The following is a 17,739-nucleotide window of genomic DNA, read 5'->3' as shown; positions in this document are numbered from 1 at the left end:
ATTATAGGTGCACTTCAACTATGACAGACAAAATGAGAAAAAAAAATTCCAGAAATTCACATTGTAGGATTTTTAATGAATTTATTTGCAAATTATGTGGAAATAAGTATTGGTCAATGAACAAACCAAGTTTCTCTACAATACTTGATGTATATACCTTGTTGGCAATGACAAGTCAAAACAGTTTTCGTGCTAAGTCTTCACAAGGTTTTCACAACTGTTGCTGCCATTTTGGCCCATCCTCCATGCATATCTCCTCTAGTAGCATGAGTTTTGGGGCTGTTGAAAGCTGGGCAACACGACTTTCAACTCCTCCAAAAAGGGATTTTCTATGGGTTGAGATCTCGGAGACTGCTAGGCCACTCCAGACCTTTTGAAATGCTTCTTACGAAGCCACATCCTTCGCCCTGCTTCCAAACCGGGCGGGTAGTGTTAAGGATTCATTGTATCATTGCTGAAAGGACCAGCACGACGTTTCATCTTCAATGCCTGAGGCTGATGGAAGAGGTTTTCACTCAAAATCTCACAATACATAGTCCCCATTCATTCTGTCCTTTACACGCATCAGTCGTATCCTGGTCCCTTTGCAGAAAAACAAAGCACCCAAAGCAGGATGTGTTCCACCCCCATGACTTACTGACAGTAGGTATGGTTTCTGTTAGAGGGCAAAACTCACGCATTCTATTGTCACTCAAACAACACGAGTTGAGTTTTACCAAAAAGTTATGATTTCGGTTTCATCTTCACCATATGAAACATTCTCCCAAATCTTCTTCTGGATCATCCCAAATGCTTCTCTAGCAAACTTCAGACGGGCCTGGACATGTACTGGCTTAAGCAGCCGGGGAACTCTCCGGCCACATGCAGGATTGATCCCTGGCGGCGTAGTGTGTTACTGATGTAGGCTTTGCTACTTGCCGTCCCAGCTTCTTGCAGGTCATTCACTAGGTCAACCCCCGTGTCGGAATTCTGGGATTTTTGCGGTGCGAGCGCGTTCTAGTTGATCATTATTGACGCCCAAAACGGGTTTTTGAATCTTGTTTTGATGTCTTCCTTCCTGAATAATTGCGCTCCCACAGTTGTTCTTCAAAACCAACACTTACCTATTGCCAGATCAGTTCTTCCCAGCCTTGGGCAGCGCTACATAATTTTTTTTCTGCGTGTCCTTTGACAGCTCTTTGGTCTTGGCCATAGTGAGAGTTTGGATGTGACTGTTGAGTTGTGGACAGGGTCTTTTATACTGATAACAAGTTCAACAGGTGCCATTAATAAGGTAACGATGGAGACAGAGGAGCCTCTCAAAGAAGAAGTAACAGGTTCTGTGAGAGCCAGAAATCTTTGCTTGTTTGCTTGTTGTAGGTGACCAAAATACTTATTTTCCCACCATATTGCTAATAAATTCATAAAAAATCCTAACAATGTGATTTTCTAATTTTTTTCTTCAATTCCTTGTCTTGTCATAGTTGAAGTGTACCTATGATGAAAATTTACACCCTCTCTCATCTTTTTAAGTGGAAAACTTGGACAATTGGTGGCTGACTAAATACGTTTTGGCCCACTGTATGTATATATTTTTTTACCCCTTTTTCGTTAATATCCAGTTGGTAGTTACAGTCTCGTCTGGCATTCGCTGCAACTCCCGCTACGACTCGGATGAGGCGAGGTCCAAGCCATGCGTCCTCCCGAAACCACAACCCAACCACCCGACCACTGACGTCTTGACACAACTGTACATTTCCAACCGAGGCCAGCCGCCACCACATTGTGTCAGAGGAAACACTGCTACACCTGGCGACCGTGTTTTCCCAGTGGTGCACGCACCCGCACCCGCCACATGATCACTATATGCCGATGATGAACAAGGATATCCCGGCCTGCCAACCCTCCTAATCCTCTGGACGACGCTTGTGCCAATTTGTCGCCGCCCCATGTGTGGCCGCCCAGTCTCGGCGGCGTGCGACAAGAGCCTGGGCTCGAATCCAGAATCTCTTGGTGGCACACGCGTAGCACCCCCCCACTCAAGTCCCTAACCAAGAAAAACATTGCAATTTCAGTGCCAAATGAGACCAACTAGGTGGATCCAGTTGCCTTAGACCACTGTGATGCAGTACCGGTTAGACCACTGCAATGCAGCTGCCTTAACCACTGGGATGCATGCACTTAGACCACTGGGATTGCACTGCCTTAGACCACTGTGTGCTAGGCCTTAACCACTGGGATGCAGTGCCTTAGGACGCTGGATGCAGTTGCCTTAGGACCGCTGCAGATGCAGTGCCTTAGCACTGGGATTGCATGCCTATAGACCACTGGCGATGCATGCCTTTAGACCACTCGATGCAGTTGCCTTAGACCCACTGGGATGCAGAACCTTAGACCACTGGGATGCCAGTACCTGACGACCTACTGGATGCAGTGCCTTAGACCACTGGGATGCATGTCCTTAGACCACTGGGATGCGAGTTACCTTAGACCACTGGGATTGCAGTGCCTTAGACCAACCTGGGATGCAGTGCCGTAGACCACTGGTATGCAGTGCCTGAAATGTAGACCACTGAGGCATTCAGTGCACTTAAACCATGGGATGGAGTACCTTAACCACTGGGATGCAGTGCCTGAACCCACTGGATGTCAGTAACCTCTAGGTACCACTGGTCGCAAAGTGCCTTAGATCCACTGGGGATTCCCAAGTCAGCCTTTAAGACCAACTGGATCGCAGCCGCCTTCAGATCCGACTGGGATGCTCCAAAGTGCCTCTAGACCACTGGGATGCAGTTGCCCTTTGTGCAGACCACTGGGATGCAGTGTCCGTCCGTAGACCACTAAGGATGCAAGTGCCGTGTGACCCAACATGGGAGATCGCAGTCCCCTGTAGATTCCCACAGATGCAGTTGCCTGTAGAACCTTACTAGGAATGCAGTGCCTTAGACCAACTGGATGTTGCAGTGCCGTTAGACCACGGGATGCGAGTGCCTGGGAGACCACTGGGATGCAGTGCCTAAATAGAAACCAACTGGAAATGCAAAGTGCACATAGAACCACTGGGAATGAACAATTTGTGCCTAGGAGTACCACTCGGCGATGCAGTCCGTCGCTTAGAGCCACTGCATGCAAGGTGGCCTATAGACCCCACGTGGGGATTGCAGTGCCTTAGACCACTGGATTGCAGTGCCTTAGACCCTATAACCATTGTCTGTTGAGAGGAACGAGAATATGTATAAGAAAAAACAAAGCGAGAAGCAACGCGGTAACCACGAACAATAGAAGAAAAAAAACCAAGGTCTAGCTGATGCATACGGCCTGAAGAAGACCCAGTCTCAACGAACCCGAAGTGTGGCAAGAACCTCCACCAGCAATGCATTCAGACATCGCGAAAACTCATCCACGGGATGAAGCCCAACAAGTTTGGCCGGCGAGAAACAGCCGCCATCCGTAAAGCCCGCAACAGACCATCACTGGGATGCGTGCCTTTATACCACTTGGATCAGTACCTTAGACCACTGGGACTTGCAGTGCCTTAAAGACCACTGGGATGGCAGCGCCTTAGACCACTCCGGGATCTAGTACCTTAGCACCTACTTTGATGCAGTGCCGATAGACCACTCTGGGATGCAGTGCCTTAGACCACTGGGATGCAGTGCCTTAGACCACTGGGATGCAGTGCCTTAGACCACTGGGATGCAGTGCCTTAGACCACTGCGCCACCCAGGAGGCCCTACTTTTCAGATATTTTAATATCTGACCAATAAGTCTTCTATTTCGTGAATCATTCTTTACCTCACGTTAGTCTCATTCCAAACATCGGAAGTTGTTGGTTATCTGCACAAACCCAGTCTTTGCTATGAATCATCCATACATCAATTGTCTAAATCATTTATTTACTAACTAAATAATCACAGAAATGCATAAACAAACAACAATATATATGGTTAAAAGGAAATGATAGGGAAGTGGGTGTGGACTGAGAAGGCCGGGAAAGACAAGAGACACAGTTGATAATTATAACAATTGAAATGCTAATCCTTTGCACATGAACGCTCACTTATTCGGGAATAATTGCAATCAATATATTTATTTACACTCAGTGTGTCGTCATAATCTCTGTTGGAATCGTACGTCTTTCTGTTGGAAAGTTCATCTGAACTTCTCTTTGCGTCCCTGGAGTCTGTCGTGGTTAGAATGGATACTTCAGAGTTCCATTCAAAAAAATTCTTATAGAATAGATGTTTCGGCGGTTGTCGGTCTTCGCATTCCAGGTCGACATAAATTCTAGCTGCAGACTAGTATTTAGTATAGAAGATTTGCTCTTATTCTGTCCGTATCGATAGTCTCAGAGTTGAACTATTTCCACCAGTGTAGCCAATGCTCCACGTGGTTTGGTTAGGAATTCAACAATCGTTACAACCTTAGCTCCCTCAGATGACCGAGGAATGCAGGGTCTCTACTCAAACCTTAGCCCTCTCCGTAATAGAGGCACGCAGGGTCTCTACTCAAACCTTAGCCCTCTCCGTAATAGAGGAATGCTTGGTCTCTACTCAAACCTTAGCCCTCTCCGTAATAGAGGAATGCTTGGTCTCTACTCAAACCTTAGCCCTCTCAGTAATAGAGGAATGCAGGGTCTCTACTCAAACCTTAGCCCTCTTGGTAATCGAGGTACGCAGGGTCTCTACTCAAACCTTAGCCCTCTCAGTAATAGAGGAATGCAGGGTCTCTACTCAAACCTTAGCCCTCTCCGTAATAGAGGCACGCTTGGTCTCTACTCAAACCTTAGCCCTCTCGTGGTAATCGAGGTAAGCTGGTCTAAAGGGAATCCCTCCACGTGGGGTTTATATTCGGAACAGCAGAAAGGGGCTGTCCCATGACGCCAGATCATTGTCTACTCATGGGGCGGGCCAATGACTTAATGAAACTTTAAAGGGAATTGGATTCTCTTTCCTTAAACAGTTTAAAATCACATTACATAATTACACAAATAGTTTCATCTTTACTCAATCATTTTATACAATAATTAGATGCAAATCTCATAACGGAGGCTGTTGTATAAACAGAGTTATGGTAATGTGGCTGTATTGTCTCTCATGAGCCAGAGACCTGTGGCGTTGAGGGAGGTGGGTGGGGATGGGAGGGGTTTAGGGTGGGAAGGGAAGGTGTGGGGTGGGTGAGGGAGGCGGTGGGGGTGGGGATGAGGGAGGGGTTAGGGGTGGGGGGAAGGGAGCTATGTTATAGAATTCCTGACTAACATGACTAATGCTATAAGTTATTATAATAGTACTATATGTTTTACATCTCTCCCCCCCCCCTCCACCATCTCTCACCTGTCTGGCCTGACCCCCCCTCCCTCCACCATCTCTCACCTGTCTGGCCTGAGCCTGTACCCCTCCCTCCACCAGCTTCCCTGAGGCCACGTCCAGCCCCAGCTGGCCAGAGATGTACACGGTCCGATCCACCACCACCGCCTGGCTGGAGCACAACAATTGGACATAAGTCACTCTACTAGGAAGTCCACTATGTGCAACTTAACCTGAATTGCATAAATAACATGAGCATGTTTACTTCTACTTAGCTTCCCAGTAAAGCAATGAAAACAATCAAAGCATCCCAGAAATAAGTGCTAAAAAATATCCCACATTAACATAAGTAACTTAAGAAACAAGGTTCATGAAATCAATAATTTGCTAGAGTCATGACGTGGTCCTCTTTGGGTATAGCGAGTGCTTCCCCTCTCTCCCTCTTATACCCAGGTTCTGTTATCTAGGGCGTAAATTCCTGGAGGAGACTCTCCTCCTCATGAGGTATGGAGAGAGGGTTCACAGAGAACTAAGGAACTTCTTCTACATCACAGAACTTGAGAACTGAACAATGTCCATGTTTTGGAGAATGTGTAAACGGTCGTGGAGAATCCAGCTACGACCGGTCCATTTTGTCTAATGTTGTGACCTCATGAGAGACAATAACAGCCACATTACCATAACTCTGTTTATACAACAGCCTCCGTTATGAGATTTGCATCTATTATTGTTAATAAATGATATGAGTAAAGATGAAACTATATTGTGTAATTATGTAATGTGATTTTAAACTGTTTAAGGAAAGAGAATCCAATTCCCTTTAAAGTTTCATTAAGTCATTGGCCCGCCCCATGAGTAGACAATGATCTGGCGTCATGGGACAGCCCCTTTCTGCTGTTACGAATATAACCCCCACGTGGAGGGATTCCCTTTAGACCAGCTTACCTCGATTACCACGAGAGGGCCAAGGTTTGAGTAGAGACCATGCATCCTCTATTACTGAGAGGGCTAGGTTTGAGTAGAGACCTGCGTGCTCGATTACAGAGAGGCCTAAGTTTGAGTAGAGACCCTGCGTGCCTCTATTTACTGAGAGGGCTAAGGTTTGAGTAGAGACCCTGCGTGCCTCTATTACTGAGAGTGCTAAGGTTTGAGTAGAGACCCTGCGTGCCTCTATTACTGAGAGGGCTAAGGTTTGAGTAGAGACCATGCGTGCCTCTATTACTGAGAGGGCCAAGGTTTGAGTAGAGACCTGCGTGCCTCGATTACAGAGAGGGCAAGGTTTGAGTAGAGACCCTGCGTGCCTCTATTACTGAGAGGGCTAGGTTGTGAGTAGAGACCCTGCGTGCCTCTATATCTGAGAGTGCTAAGGTTTGAGTAGAGACCCTGCGTGCCTCTATTACTGAGAGGGCTAAGGTTTGAGTAGAGACCATGCGTGCCTCTATTACTGAGAGGGCCAAGGTTTGAGTGAGACCTGCGTGCCTCTATTACTGAGAGGGCTAAGGTTTGAGTAGAGACCCTGCGTGCCTCTCATTACGAGAGGGCTAAGGTTTGAGTAGAGACCATGCGTACCTCGATTACCAAGAGGGCACAGGTTTGAGTAGAGACATGCGTACCTCGATTACCAAGAGGGCTAAGGTTTGAGTAGAGACCCTGTGTGCCTCTATTACCGGGGAGGAAGGCTACAGCGCCAAAACTTGTACCAGTTTGTCCCAGTAGAGACCATGCATTTCCTTCGGTCACATACTGAGGCGTAGCTTAAGTGAGTGGTAATGATGTATGATGCAACACACGAGTGGGATCTATGAGCTGCGCGACTCAAAGCCAGAAAAATTGAATCCTTACCCACCCTAAACCGGCCGAGGAATGAAATCCAATGGACAGCCATATGCGCAACTTACCACTGGCTGGGAAAGCCTGAGTTCATACTCTGGAGAACTAAATCGCTATTTACCGACACAGAATGAAAAGAGCAAATCTTCCATACTAATTACTCGTCTGCGAGCGTAGGAATTCTATGTCGAACCCGCCTGAGCAGGAACCTGCGCCTCCAGACCGCCACAACCGCCGAAACATTCTAACTCCTCATCCATCCTCCAAAGAGAACATTCTCTAATGGCAAAGAGCGGTCTGAACTGTTAGTGTACCATCCTGTCAACCCAAACGACCGCACCTCTGCAGGCACCCAGCAATCGCGTCCAACGAGAAGTTCAGCCAGAAGCACAAAATGAATCCTTCGCCTGCCAACAGCCCACAAGACGGAGCGATCCCAACAGAGCGATCCCTAGTCAATGGACGACGACACCTGACTCGTTTTACAATTATCTTATTGATCCGCACCTCATCGTATTTGTGTACCGATGAATAGAGTAGCCGCTCTCTGTGCAACGAAGGGAGATAGTTGGCCCCATGTGTTTCAATTTACTCAACGGTGCGGTTGGGTCGTGCTTCGTCTTCGTGGCGAGTCCGGAGCCGGAGGAGCGTGCCAGGCACTAACTCGGCAGATCCAGGAGGCAGAAGTAAGCCAGCCCCTCTCCCTAGGCGCGCGGTATCTTCCTCCCTATATTAGACTTGTATATCCTAAGTTACTTTTATTAATGATCTCCGAATTCTCCTATTTCATTGCATTGTCTAGACGAATGTAATTATTTATGTTAAAGTTCAACCGGTAGACAATAATCGCGGTATAATAAAATCGCGTCCATGCAGCAGCTTACAAATCGATGATAAGACAATTGAAGTGTATGCGTTGACTGATTCATAGGTTTGAAGACCTGGGTGCTGCAGATAACCAACAATCTTCCGCCATGTTTGGAATGAGACAACTTAACCAGCCGATGTGGTAAGGGTAAGACATGATTCTTCACGAAATAGGGAAGATCTTATAGTAGATATTAAATTTGAAAAAGTAGGGGGCTCCTGGACGTCGCTGCAGTGGTCTAAGCCACTTCATCGCAGTCAGCAGCTGTGCCACACCAGAGACTTGCTGGTAAGATTCGAGACCCAAGGCATGCAACTGTCGCAAGCTCTGCTGCGGCCTGACACCAACGCAGCAATCCTATAGGAACACGCGCAAGTCTAGGAGGAGGAGCAAGGACGGAGGATAAGTCGTAACGCCTGTCCTGCGAATAAGTAGCAGAAGGCCCATGGTAGACTGGGGATGACCTAACAAGGGGTTTCCACTATGCGCAATGATGGAAGTGAGATCTGCAGTCCTTTGCATTTCACTGGTTTCCCAATATGGCTACCTACAGAGATTTGGGTCCCGAGCCGTTGTACTACACCAAGTCAACACAGTGCCCGCGTCCGGTTAGGGTTCACGTGTCCCCCACGCAAGGCCACCCCAGGACGTCAACTGAAGCGAAAGATGTGGTGACCGAGACTAAAACATTTGCGACGATCAGAAGATTATCCAGGCTGGACCTTTATCGCTTGAGACATATATAAGGTGAATTTTGGTATTCTTCACTCCGGCGCATAGCGTATGCTGACTCGGTTCTGAGTTTAGCCCATAGCGTAGATGGTTATGAATCACGGGATGTTTCCTCTGAACACTTTTTTGGAGATCATCTCCATCGAGATCGGCTACCGCCTCCTCCCGCCGCTTGCAGATCGATACCATTGTACATCAGTCAGCAGATCAATCCACTTAACCATCCACACACTAGACATTGGTCCATGAGTGGTTAATCCTGCTTGGTGTTGATTTGTAACGTCCAGTCTGACACCTGATAGAACCCTCCGTTCTCCTAGCGATATAACCCTCTGACTCTTCTATAACCTCTCATTGCTAGCCCCCTAAGTAAACCCTGCTTCTAGCTCTTCCAACATTATAAGCTAGCTTCCTCTCTGCTCTCCGATAAACATCTCTGGCTCTCTATAACCTCTCCTGCCTCTCTATTAACCTCTCTGCTCTCGTATAACCTCTGCTGCTCTGTCTCATGCCTCTCGCCGCTTTATTAACTCGCTCTCTTGCCTCTGCTCCATAATAACTTCTGCATGCTCTAATACCTCTCGACGATGACTCCATTATCACCTCCTAGTTCACTGCTTCTTGCACCCCTCCCATAACCTCTAGCTGCGCTCTCTTTATGAAACCTCTCTGCTTCCTTATTAATACGGTCTCTTGGCTCTCGATAACCTCTTCTGCTCTCGGCCCTATAAACCTCTGCACGTGCCTGGCTCTATAAACTCTGCTGCGTCTCAGTTATAACCCTGCCCTGCTTCTCTATAACCTCCTCCCTGCCCATTGCACGGCCTCTGCTCCTCCTACTATTTACCCTCCTGCCTCTCCGATCTATTAATTCTCTTAATTGAGAGAACCCAGACGTGGCCTTCGGTCTATAACCTACTCTGTGCGTCTCTTAATAAGCCTCTCTGCTCCGGTTGATGATAACCTCTCTTGCTCCTATAACCTCTGGCTGCCTCTCTATAAGGGCAAAGGGCCTCTGTGGGGCTGCCAGCGTTCGGTTGCTGATAACCCCTCTCTGCCTATCTGTGCCTCGTAGTCTCTCAGTATACCTCTTCGACATGCGTCGTTATAATCTTCTTGCTCCATCTTACTAACCTGCTCTGCTCTCTATAACCTGCTGGTCCGTATAACCTCGTCTGCGGCGGCGGGTATCGTGGTCTATATGAATCTAGTTGCTTCTCTTCAGCCGAGCTCCGCTCTCCTTACAGTGTAAGAGCCCCGATGAAACCGCTACCGTGTCCTCTCTGCTAATTCGGGTAATAACCTCTAGTTTCTGAGCTTCTCCCCTTCCTAATGTATAACAGCTCCGTCTCGGCTTGCTGACACAATTTCTATTCTAAATGGTCTCTGTCCTCATATAAACCTCTGCAGTGCCATCCCATATCATAACTGCTTGCTTCTCTCAGTCTCTCTCAAAATCACTCTTCTGCTCATCTATCCGAACCTTCTAGTCTGCTCTATACAATCTTCTATCTGCCTCTCTTTACATTAAAACTTGTTCATTCTCTGACGTCTCATACCTCTACTCGCTTCCTCCCCATGATAATCCTTTAAAGGCTTATGCATTGCTCATACTTGCAAGGTATAAGCAACCTCTTGTAGTCCATGTCCACCTGCTCCTCTAATTATCATACCTCATTGACGAACACTCAGCCTTCCCTCTGTTTGCATCAACTTAATTATACTAATATTCATATATCTTACCCTAGTCTACCTACTCTCGTTTCCCGAACACATGTTTACCGTAGTATAAACCCTCTGCTCTGCTCTGTCGTAATTAAAAACCCTCTTATGTGGTCTGATCTATAACCTGCTCTGGTCTTTTCTATGCTAGATAAACCACTCCTTTAACGTTCAATGGGCCTGGCCCAACTTCTCTGAATATTCCGTATCTTCGTAAGAGGCACATCTTTTCTAATTAGACCTCTCCGATGCCACTAGACTTCTCTTATTAACTCTCTAGCTTCATCATACCTTATTGGAAAAAGCCACATCCTTCTATGTTATCTCGCTCGTTCGGCATTTCATTATGAATACCTCTCTTTGCTCGTCTATAACCTTCCTCTTCCCCGCAAAACCCATGCTACATATAACCATCATCCTGTCCTGATCCTACTTCTTTACTGTAAGCCTTCATCCATGTCAGATATATATCGACCCTTCTACATCTCACAAGAGATGCTCCAGACTAAACCCTCTATTAACCTACGTGGGCTCTCACTGGTATTAAACCACTTCTGTGATACTCTCTTCATCTCATCTAATAACTATCCACCTTTTCCAGACTTGCGTGGTCTCCATCCCACAACCCCCATATTAAAGTGCACTCCTTTCTTATCTATTTCGGCTACCCTCTCTATAACTCTCTATCTTCCATCTCTATTTAACCTCTCCTGCTCTCTATAATCCTTACATCCTACGTCATCCATCCATTTATACAACCTCTCTTGCTCATCTTCTCCTATAACCTCTTCTGCTTCCACGCATAGCTATTAGACCCTATCACTTATTGCTTGATGTCTACTCAATTTCTCATACTAGTAACCTTCTGTCTGTGGTCTCGTCTGTTGTGTATACCTTCTGCTCCTTATAACCTCGTCCATGCTCTCTTTAATCTCTGCTTCCATGCTCTTCTGTGTTATAATGCTCTCTGCTTGGCTCTCTAATTAAGCCTCTCTGCTATCCTCTGTATATGACTCTGCTCTGCTGCTCTTGATAACCTCTCCTGCTCTTCTGTATAAACCTCCTGCCTCTCTATAAATCGTGCTCGTTCTGTCTGTCGCTGTGTGTATAACCCTCTCTGCTCTCTGATCATGACGCTCTCTTGGCTTGCTCGTATACAACCTCTCTGCTCTCTATAACCTCTTTGCTGGTGTCTTCGTGCTGTTGTGTGTGTGTGTTGTTGTTAAGCGCGTTCTGTTGCGTGTCCGTGTAGTAGAGCTCCTGTCTGTGTTTGGTGTCGTGTTTACTGTCTTCGTGGTCTGATGTTGTAGAATCGCTCTTCTGCTCGTGTGTGTTGCGTGGTGCCACGTCTGCTAATCGATAACCCTTACTCTAGTGTCACTCTCTATAACTCCCTCTTCTTCCATTAGACATTAACCATCCTATACCTCTCTCTTTCGTCCCAATGATGAACACTTGCAACTCTGTTACTATAGGCCATTCTACACTACGAATAAGGGAGAGATTCCGCACTTCGATCCCCGCCCAGGCCAATATTAATTTGAAACTGTGACTCTCTTGTATGTCCACGTGGCTCTCTCTATAACTCTCTACTTGGCTCTCTGAATCAAACCTCTTCCTTGACCCGATGTGCTCGAGGTTAATCTCTTAGTAAACTAGCCCCTTTCTTCTTTCGTGATTAATGCTCGTCCCACCGTCGTACCCATACTTACAATGAGGCCCTCTCCCGTTGTAGACTCAGCTCGTAAACACCTCCTGAAGTGGTATACAATGACTCAACAAAATCACGTTAGCATTTTAAACCATATCACTGTATATTTAAGCCTACTCTCGTTTTTATAAGGCTTTCAACGCCCTCTTGTCTGCTTCTTCCCTGCCTGGGTATACCTTTCCTCCCTATAACCTCCATAAACTCTTACTCTCGTTACATACCACCTCACAACTACCTACCACACTATAACCTCCACGAACCACATACCCTGATAACTCTAACTATCTCAAATCAATATCATTATGATTTACATAACTCAAATAATTCAATTATCATTTTAATATCTTTTATGGTCAGTTCACACTCAATCACTTCTCACTAAGCATATTGCCCAAATTATTTTTGTGTGGCACAGACCAATATTGAAGGTGCCATATAGTCTGATAAGCCAAAGTATGAGCAGCGCCCAGGTAAAAACAGAGTTCAAAATAAGAGCTAGTTGTAATCGATTCCCCAATCCCATGGTTTACCAATCCTCCTAGTTTAAAAAAAGAAAATCAGGAGGACGCAGATACACTCACGCTCGCACATAGCAAGAAATTCACTGGCGCATGCCACAGTGGCATTCACCACGCACCACTCACACACACAACACCATCCTCTGTTTCGCTTTCTCAGTGATTGATATCTGTTGACAGTTTTGATATGACAGCATAGGTGCATCAAAGCTGGGACCCGAAGAGACTGAAAAACAGCTTCATCTCCAGGCCATTCAGACTGTTAAATTAGTTCACCACTCAGCCGGGCTCCGCCATGTACCATGCATTTGAACTTAGTCTAGTCGTGTCACTTAGCCGGCTACTACGACGGTATCTCTTTTTTATATACCATCCCACCTTCAGAGACTGCTGCTCTATGTAGTATACATTTGAACATCTGGTCACCTTTAAGTAATGTTTACTATGACTCGTTTTTTCCCACTTAATAATGTAGCGTGATACATGGTATTTCTTGGTCAAGCTCAATCCTATATAACTTACTGCAGTTACACAACCTTTTCTGCTATGAAGGTGCATTTTCCACATTGTGCTTACATGTACAGCCTATCTCTAAAATGGATGAATAAAAATAAAAAATCCCATCAACCTACACAACAAAACCCTATAACGATAAAAGGAAAACACGGTTTTAGCAAATGTTTAGCGCAATTTTATTAAAATAACAAAAACACAGAAATACCTTATTTACATAAGTGATTCAGACCCAACTGACACATTAGAGGAGAAGGACCTGGTTCAGGAGAGAGTGAACAAGAACCCGGATGGTCCACTCTGGACAGGAGCCTCAGAGTTCCTCTGTAGAGTGGGAGAACCTTATTCAGAAGGATACCATCTCTGCACGCACTCCACCAATTCAGCCTTTATGGGATAGAGTGGCCCAGGACGGAAGCCACTCCTCAGTAAAAGGCACAACAGCCCTCTTTGAGAGTTTGACAAAAGAGCCACTAAAGGATTCTCAGACCATGAGAAACTAGATTCTCTGCGTCTGAAGAAAACCAAGATTGAACTCTTGCCAGAATGCAGGCGTCTACATCTTGGAGGAAACCTGGCACGACATCCCTACGGTGAGCGCGTGGTGGCAGGCATCATGGTCTCACTGGGGGAGGTTTTTTCGCAGTGACAGGAACTGGGAGACAGTCAGGACTAGAGGGAAAGATGAACAGAGAAATTACAGAGATATCTTTGATGAAAAACCTTGCTCCAGAGCGTTCAGGACCTCAGACTTAGGCGCAAGGGTTTCAATTTCCAACAGTACAACGACTCCTAAGCACACACCAGACAACACATGAGATGGCTTCGGGGATTCAAGTCTGGCCTGAATGTCTTGAGTGACCCAGCCAGACTGGATTGAACCCAATCTAACATCTCTTGGAGACAAACCTGAAACATAGCTGTGCAGAGACGGCTCCATATCCACCTGAAAGTGGGTATCTGCCAGAGAGAATGGAGAAACTCCCCAAATTACAAGGTGTATCAAAGTCTCCGATCTGACAAGCATCATAAAACCAAGAAGACTCTGGAGACACTGTAACGCTGCCAAAGGATTGCTTCAACAAGTAGAGCTGAGTAAATGGTCTGAATTCGCTATGTAAAAATTTCAGTTATTTTATTTTTTATAAATGAGCAACAAAAAATTTAAATCTGTTTTCTCTTTGTCTTATGGATCGGTATTGTGTATAGACTTTGATGAGGATAAAAATCTTAAAAATTAAATGTGGTAACCGTTGTACCGTAACAAACATGGAAAAAGCGGTCTAATTACTTTCCCGAATGCACGTATATTCCAGGACTCTGCACAATGCCATTTCATATTTTCATATTTCTTAACTCCTTTGTTATTATTATTTAAGATTTTGTGGTGTTGTTTTGTTATTACGTGTACGAGTCCATAACATTGTGCTTTTGATTTTACACCAGAATAGCCCATGCCAAGAATGTGATGAATGACTATGCTGCATTTCAATGACAAAAGAGGGGAAGCTGGACTGTGCTGCATTCAATACAAAAGATGGAGGTGACTGTGCTGCATTCAATGACAAAAGAGGGAGGATGGACTGTGCTGCATTCAATGACAAAATGAGGGGAGATGACTGTTGCCTGCTTCAAATGACAAAAAGAGGGTGAATAAATGACTGGTTGATTGAGAATTCCATTTCCACCTTCTTTGCCAAAGCTCTGTAGTAGGCGTCTATTTGAAAACAAGTAAGAGCAGCGAGGATGAACAACCAACGCTCGTGCCATTTAAACAGGAACTGTTGAAATCAATATACAGTCTTGGAAATGGCAGGAAAAACATAATTGTATAAACCCAGTTATTGATCGAGTAGTAAAAACGTGTTAATAGTAATTACGCCCCCAATTCCTTTGAACTTTCGGTTACAAGACAGATCGGCCTGGCACAATATTTTATTTAGCCAAGTGAGGGAGGGAGGAACTATACTAGCAGCTGCAGCTCTCGCCAGATGCTTGAAGTTCCTCTGTCCGTCCATTCACCCCCCAGTACCGAACCCCCCCCCCCCTCTCTCCTGCTCACCCCGAACCTCTTAATAAAAATCGAACTGGCTATCAACTTTCACGAGCTGCACTCTGTCACACACAGCCCTCACTATCCTCACATCCATAGCAAATTTGCAGGTGGCTGCGAATTCCGGCGGGAAAACTAAGTCCCCTTTAAGCTTACCCAAACCAACAGCACCACGCTTGCCTCACTAAACTGATAAGGGATAGGAGTGGGGCGATGATAATGAGAGGATGAACATCGATCATATGCCACAGTCATAGAAGCCAGAGGCAGGGATCACAGGGATATCAGCAAGAATTAAGAATATACTAGAATTAAACTTTACTTCAAAAACTGATGATGTTATTTACATAATTAATATAATTCTAACACAGCTGTTCGTTTCTTAAGCATATGTACCCTACGAGTGGTTAACGTTGTTTACTTAACATTTTTTCTTTAATAACCCAAACTAATGCTTGTTAACAATTAGTGGACCTCATTCACCTTGACACATGTGCTCACCTATTAAATTGTGGACCGTATATTGCGTTGCGTTCGCGAATAATTACGCGCACTCTCTGCCCATGCCTATAGATTTAACGATAAACCGCGTCAGTTGACGATTAACTCCGAGAGGAAATTTATAACCTCTCTACTATAAATAGGACGTCCTCTTCTTACTGACACTCGTCATAACCTCCATGAGCCAGATACCTCTCCCGTATAACCACTTACTCCTTCCTATAAACACACTCTAACTCCAGCTATAACCGAAACTCTACTCCTAAACCTCTCGACTCTCTACTTCCTATAAACCCTCTCGCTCCTCTACTCCGGTTGTAATAAAAATATTAAACACCCAATCCTGCTATACAAGGTCAACCTCCAGTTGTCGTAATCCTCTCGTATTTCCATCTGGTGAAGTCCTCTCTCGTGACTCTCCTCACATCCTCAGACTCAATAAAGCGTCCCCAGGTCAGACATCTCTACTGGCGGGCGTATAAACCCGAGGACCCCCGAGAGGAAAGCACTGACCTCCTGAAAAAATGTTATAGAGCAAGTGCTCTCGATTATTCTGCGTGTGTAACCAGTTCTGACCCTGCTCGTACAACCTTCCTTCTACGTGATTATGCTCTCTGACTTTCTTAACTCCTATTGAGAGCATACACCTATGATGTCTCCTATAACCTGTGGTAAACACCTATGATACACTATTATTTAGAGTACCATACACGTGTACTCTCTACTCCTATAACCTACTATGTAACTCTCGTACGAATCCTATTTAACCCTTCGTATTTACTGCTGTTATTTGAATCCTAGACATCCCCCTTATTGCTCATCTATCCCACCTACGTCCAGATCTTGTTGTACTCCCTTCATGCCCTAATGATCCAATCATTCTTTACTATCACTGTCCAATAACCTACGTCACTATAATATAACCTCTTATTCTCTACTCTATAACCTTCTCCGCTCGATCTACTCTTATACAGACCTCTCGGATACTCTACCTACTCGCTCTATACCCTCCGACTTCTTCTAACTCCTATAAACGCGCCCTGATCCTTCCAGTTTAATAATAACATATAAATTACTACTCTGTAACCTCCTACTCTTCTACAACCTGCTCTACAAACCTCTCTACTCCTAAACCTATGTAAACTTCCTTATAACCTAATGGACCTGTTACCCCTCATTAACCTATGTACTCTTACTACTTCCTTATACCACCTATGTAAACATCGTATATTCCTAGTTTGTACTCTCGCACCAGATTTATAATACACATCTATGTAGCTGGCTAAATACTATCCTATCTTCTCTCTTATAACCTCTTCTACTTCTCTAAATCCTCCATATCTCCCTACTCTTTTTACTCCAATAACCCTCTCTATATTATTAACCTCTTATTCCTACTTCCTATTAACCTCTCTACTATTATAACCTCTTATTCTCTACTCCTATAACCTCTCTAACTTATTATACTGCTTCATTTATTCTCTACTCATGAGTAACCTTCTCTAACTATTATAACCTCTGTATTCTCTACTTCCTATAACCTCTCTACTCTTATATATAACCTCTTATCTACTACTTCTATAAATCCCTATCTACTATTTAACCTGGCTTAATCTCTTACTCCCTATAACCACTCTTATCACATATTTATAACCTCTTTATTTCTACTCATATTATATACCCTACTCTTCTATACGTCCGTATAACCATTACTCTTTCTACTATCCATTAAATTCTCTCGGGTCTATCTAAACGACTAACTTCTCTACCTATAAAAACCACTCTAACTTCCTATAACCCTCTACTTCGGATAACACCCTGCCTGCATAACCTACTCTACTCTATAACTTCATTTACTCGTCTAACTCACTAACCTCTCTACTCTCTTTACTCCTATAATCTCATACTCCTATAATCTGTCTACTTCCTATAACTCTCTCTACTCCTATAATCTCTACTCCTGTATAACCTCTCTCACATCCTATAAGATCTCTTTACTCCTAATA

At 44.9% G+C, this 17,739-nt stretch overlaps 1 protein-coding gene across 1 annotated transcript in view; it reads left to right on the top strand.

Moving 5' to 3' along the window:
- rida (reactive intermediate imine deaminase A homolog) overlaps positions 1 to 17,739 on the top strand; it is a 20,855-nt gene that overhangs the window by 2,212 nt on the left and 904 nt on the right. The window lies entirely within an intron of this gene.

This window comes from Salvelinus sp. IW2-2015, unplaced genomic scaffold, assembly GCF_002910315.2.
Source record: "Salvelinus sp. IW2-2015 unplaced genomic scaffold, ASM291031v2 Un_scaffold1112, whole genome shotgun sequence".
NCBI lineage: Eukaryota > Metazoa > Chordata > Actinopteri > Salmoniformes > Salmonidae > Salvelinus > Salvelinus sp. IW2-2015.
Note: the sequence above shows the minus strand (reverse complement) of the source record. Positions and strands in the feature narration are given on the sequence as shown.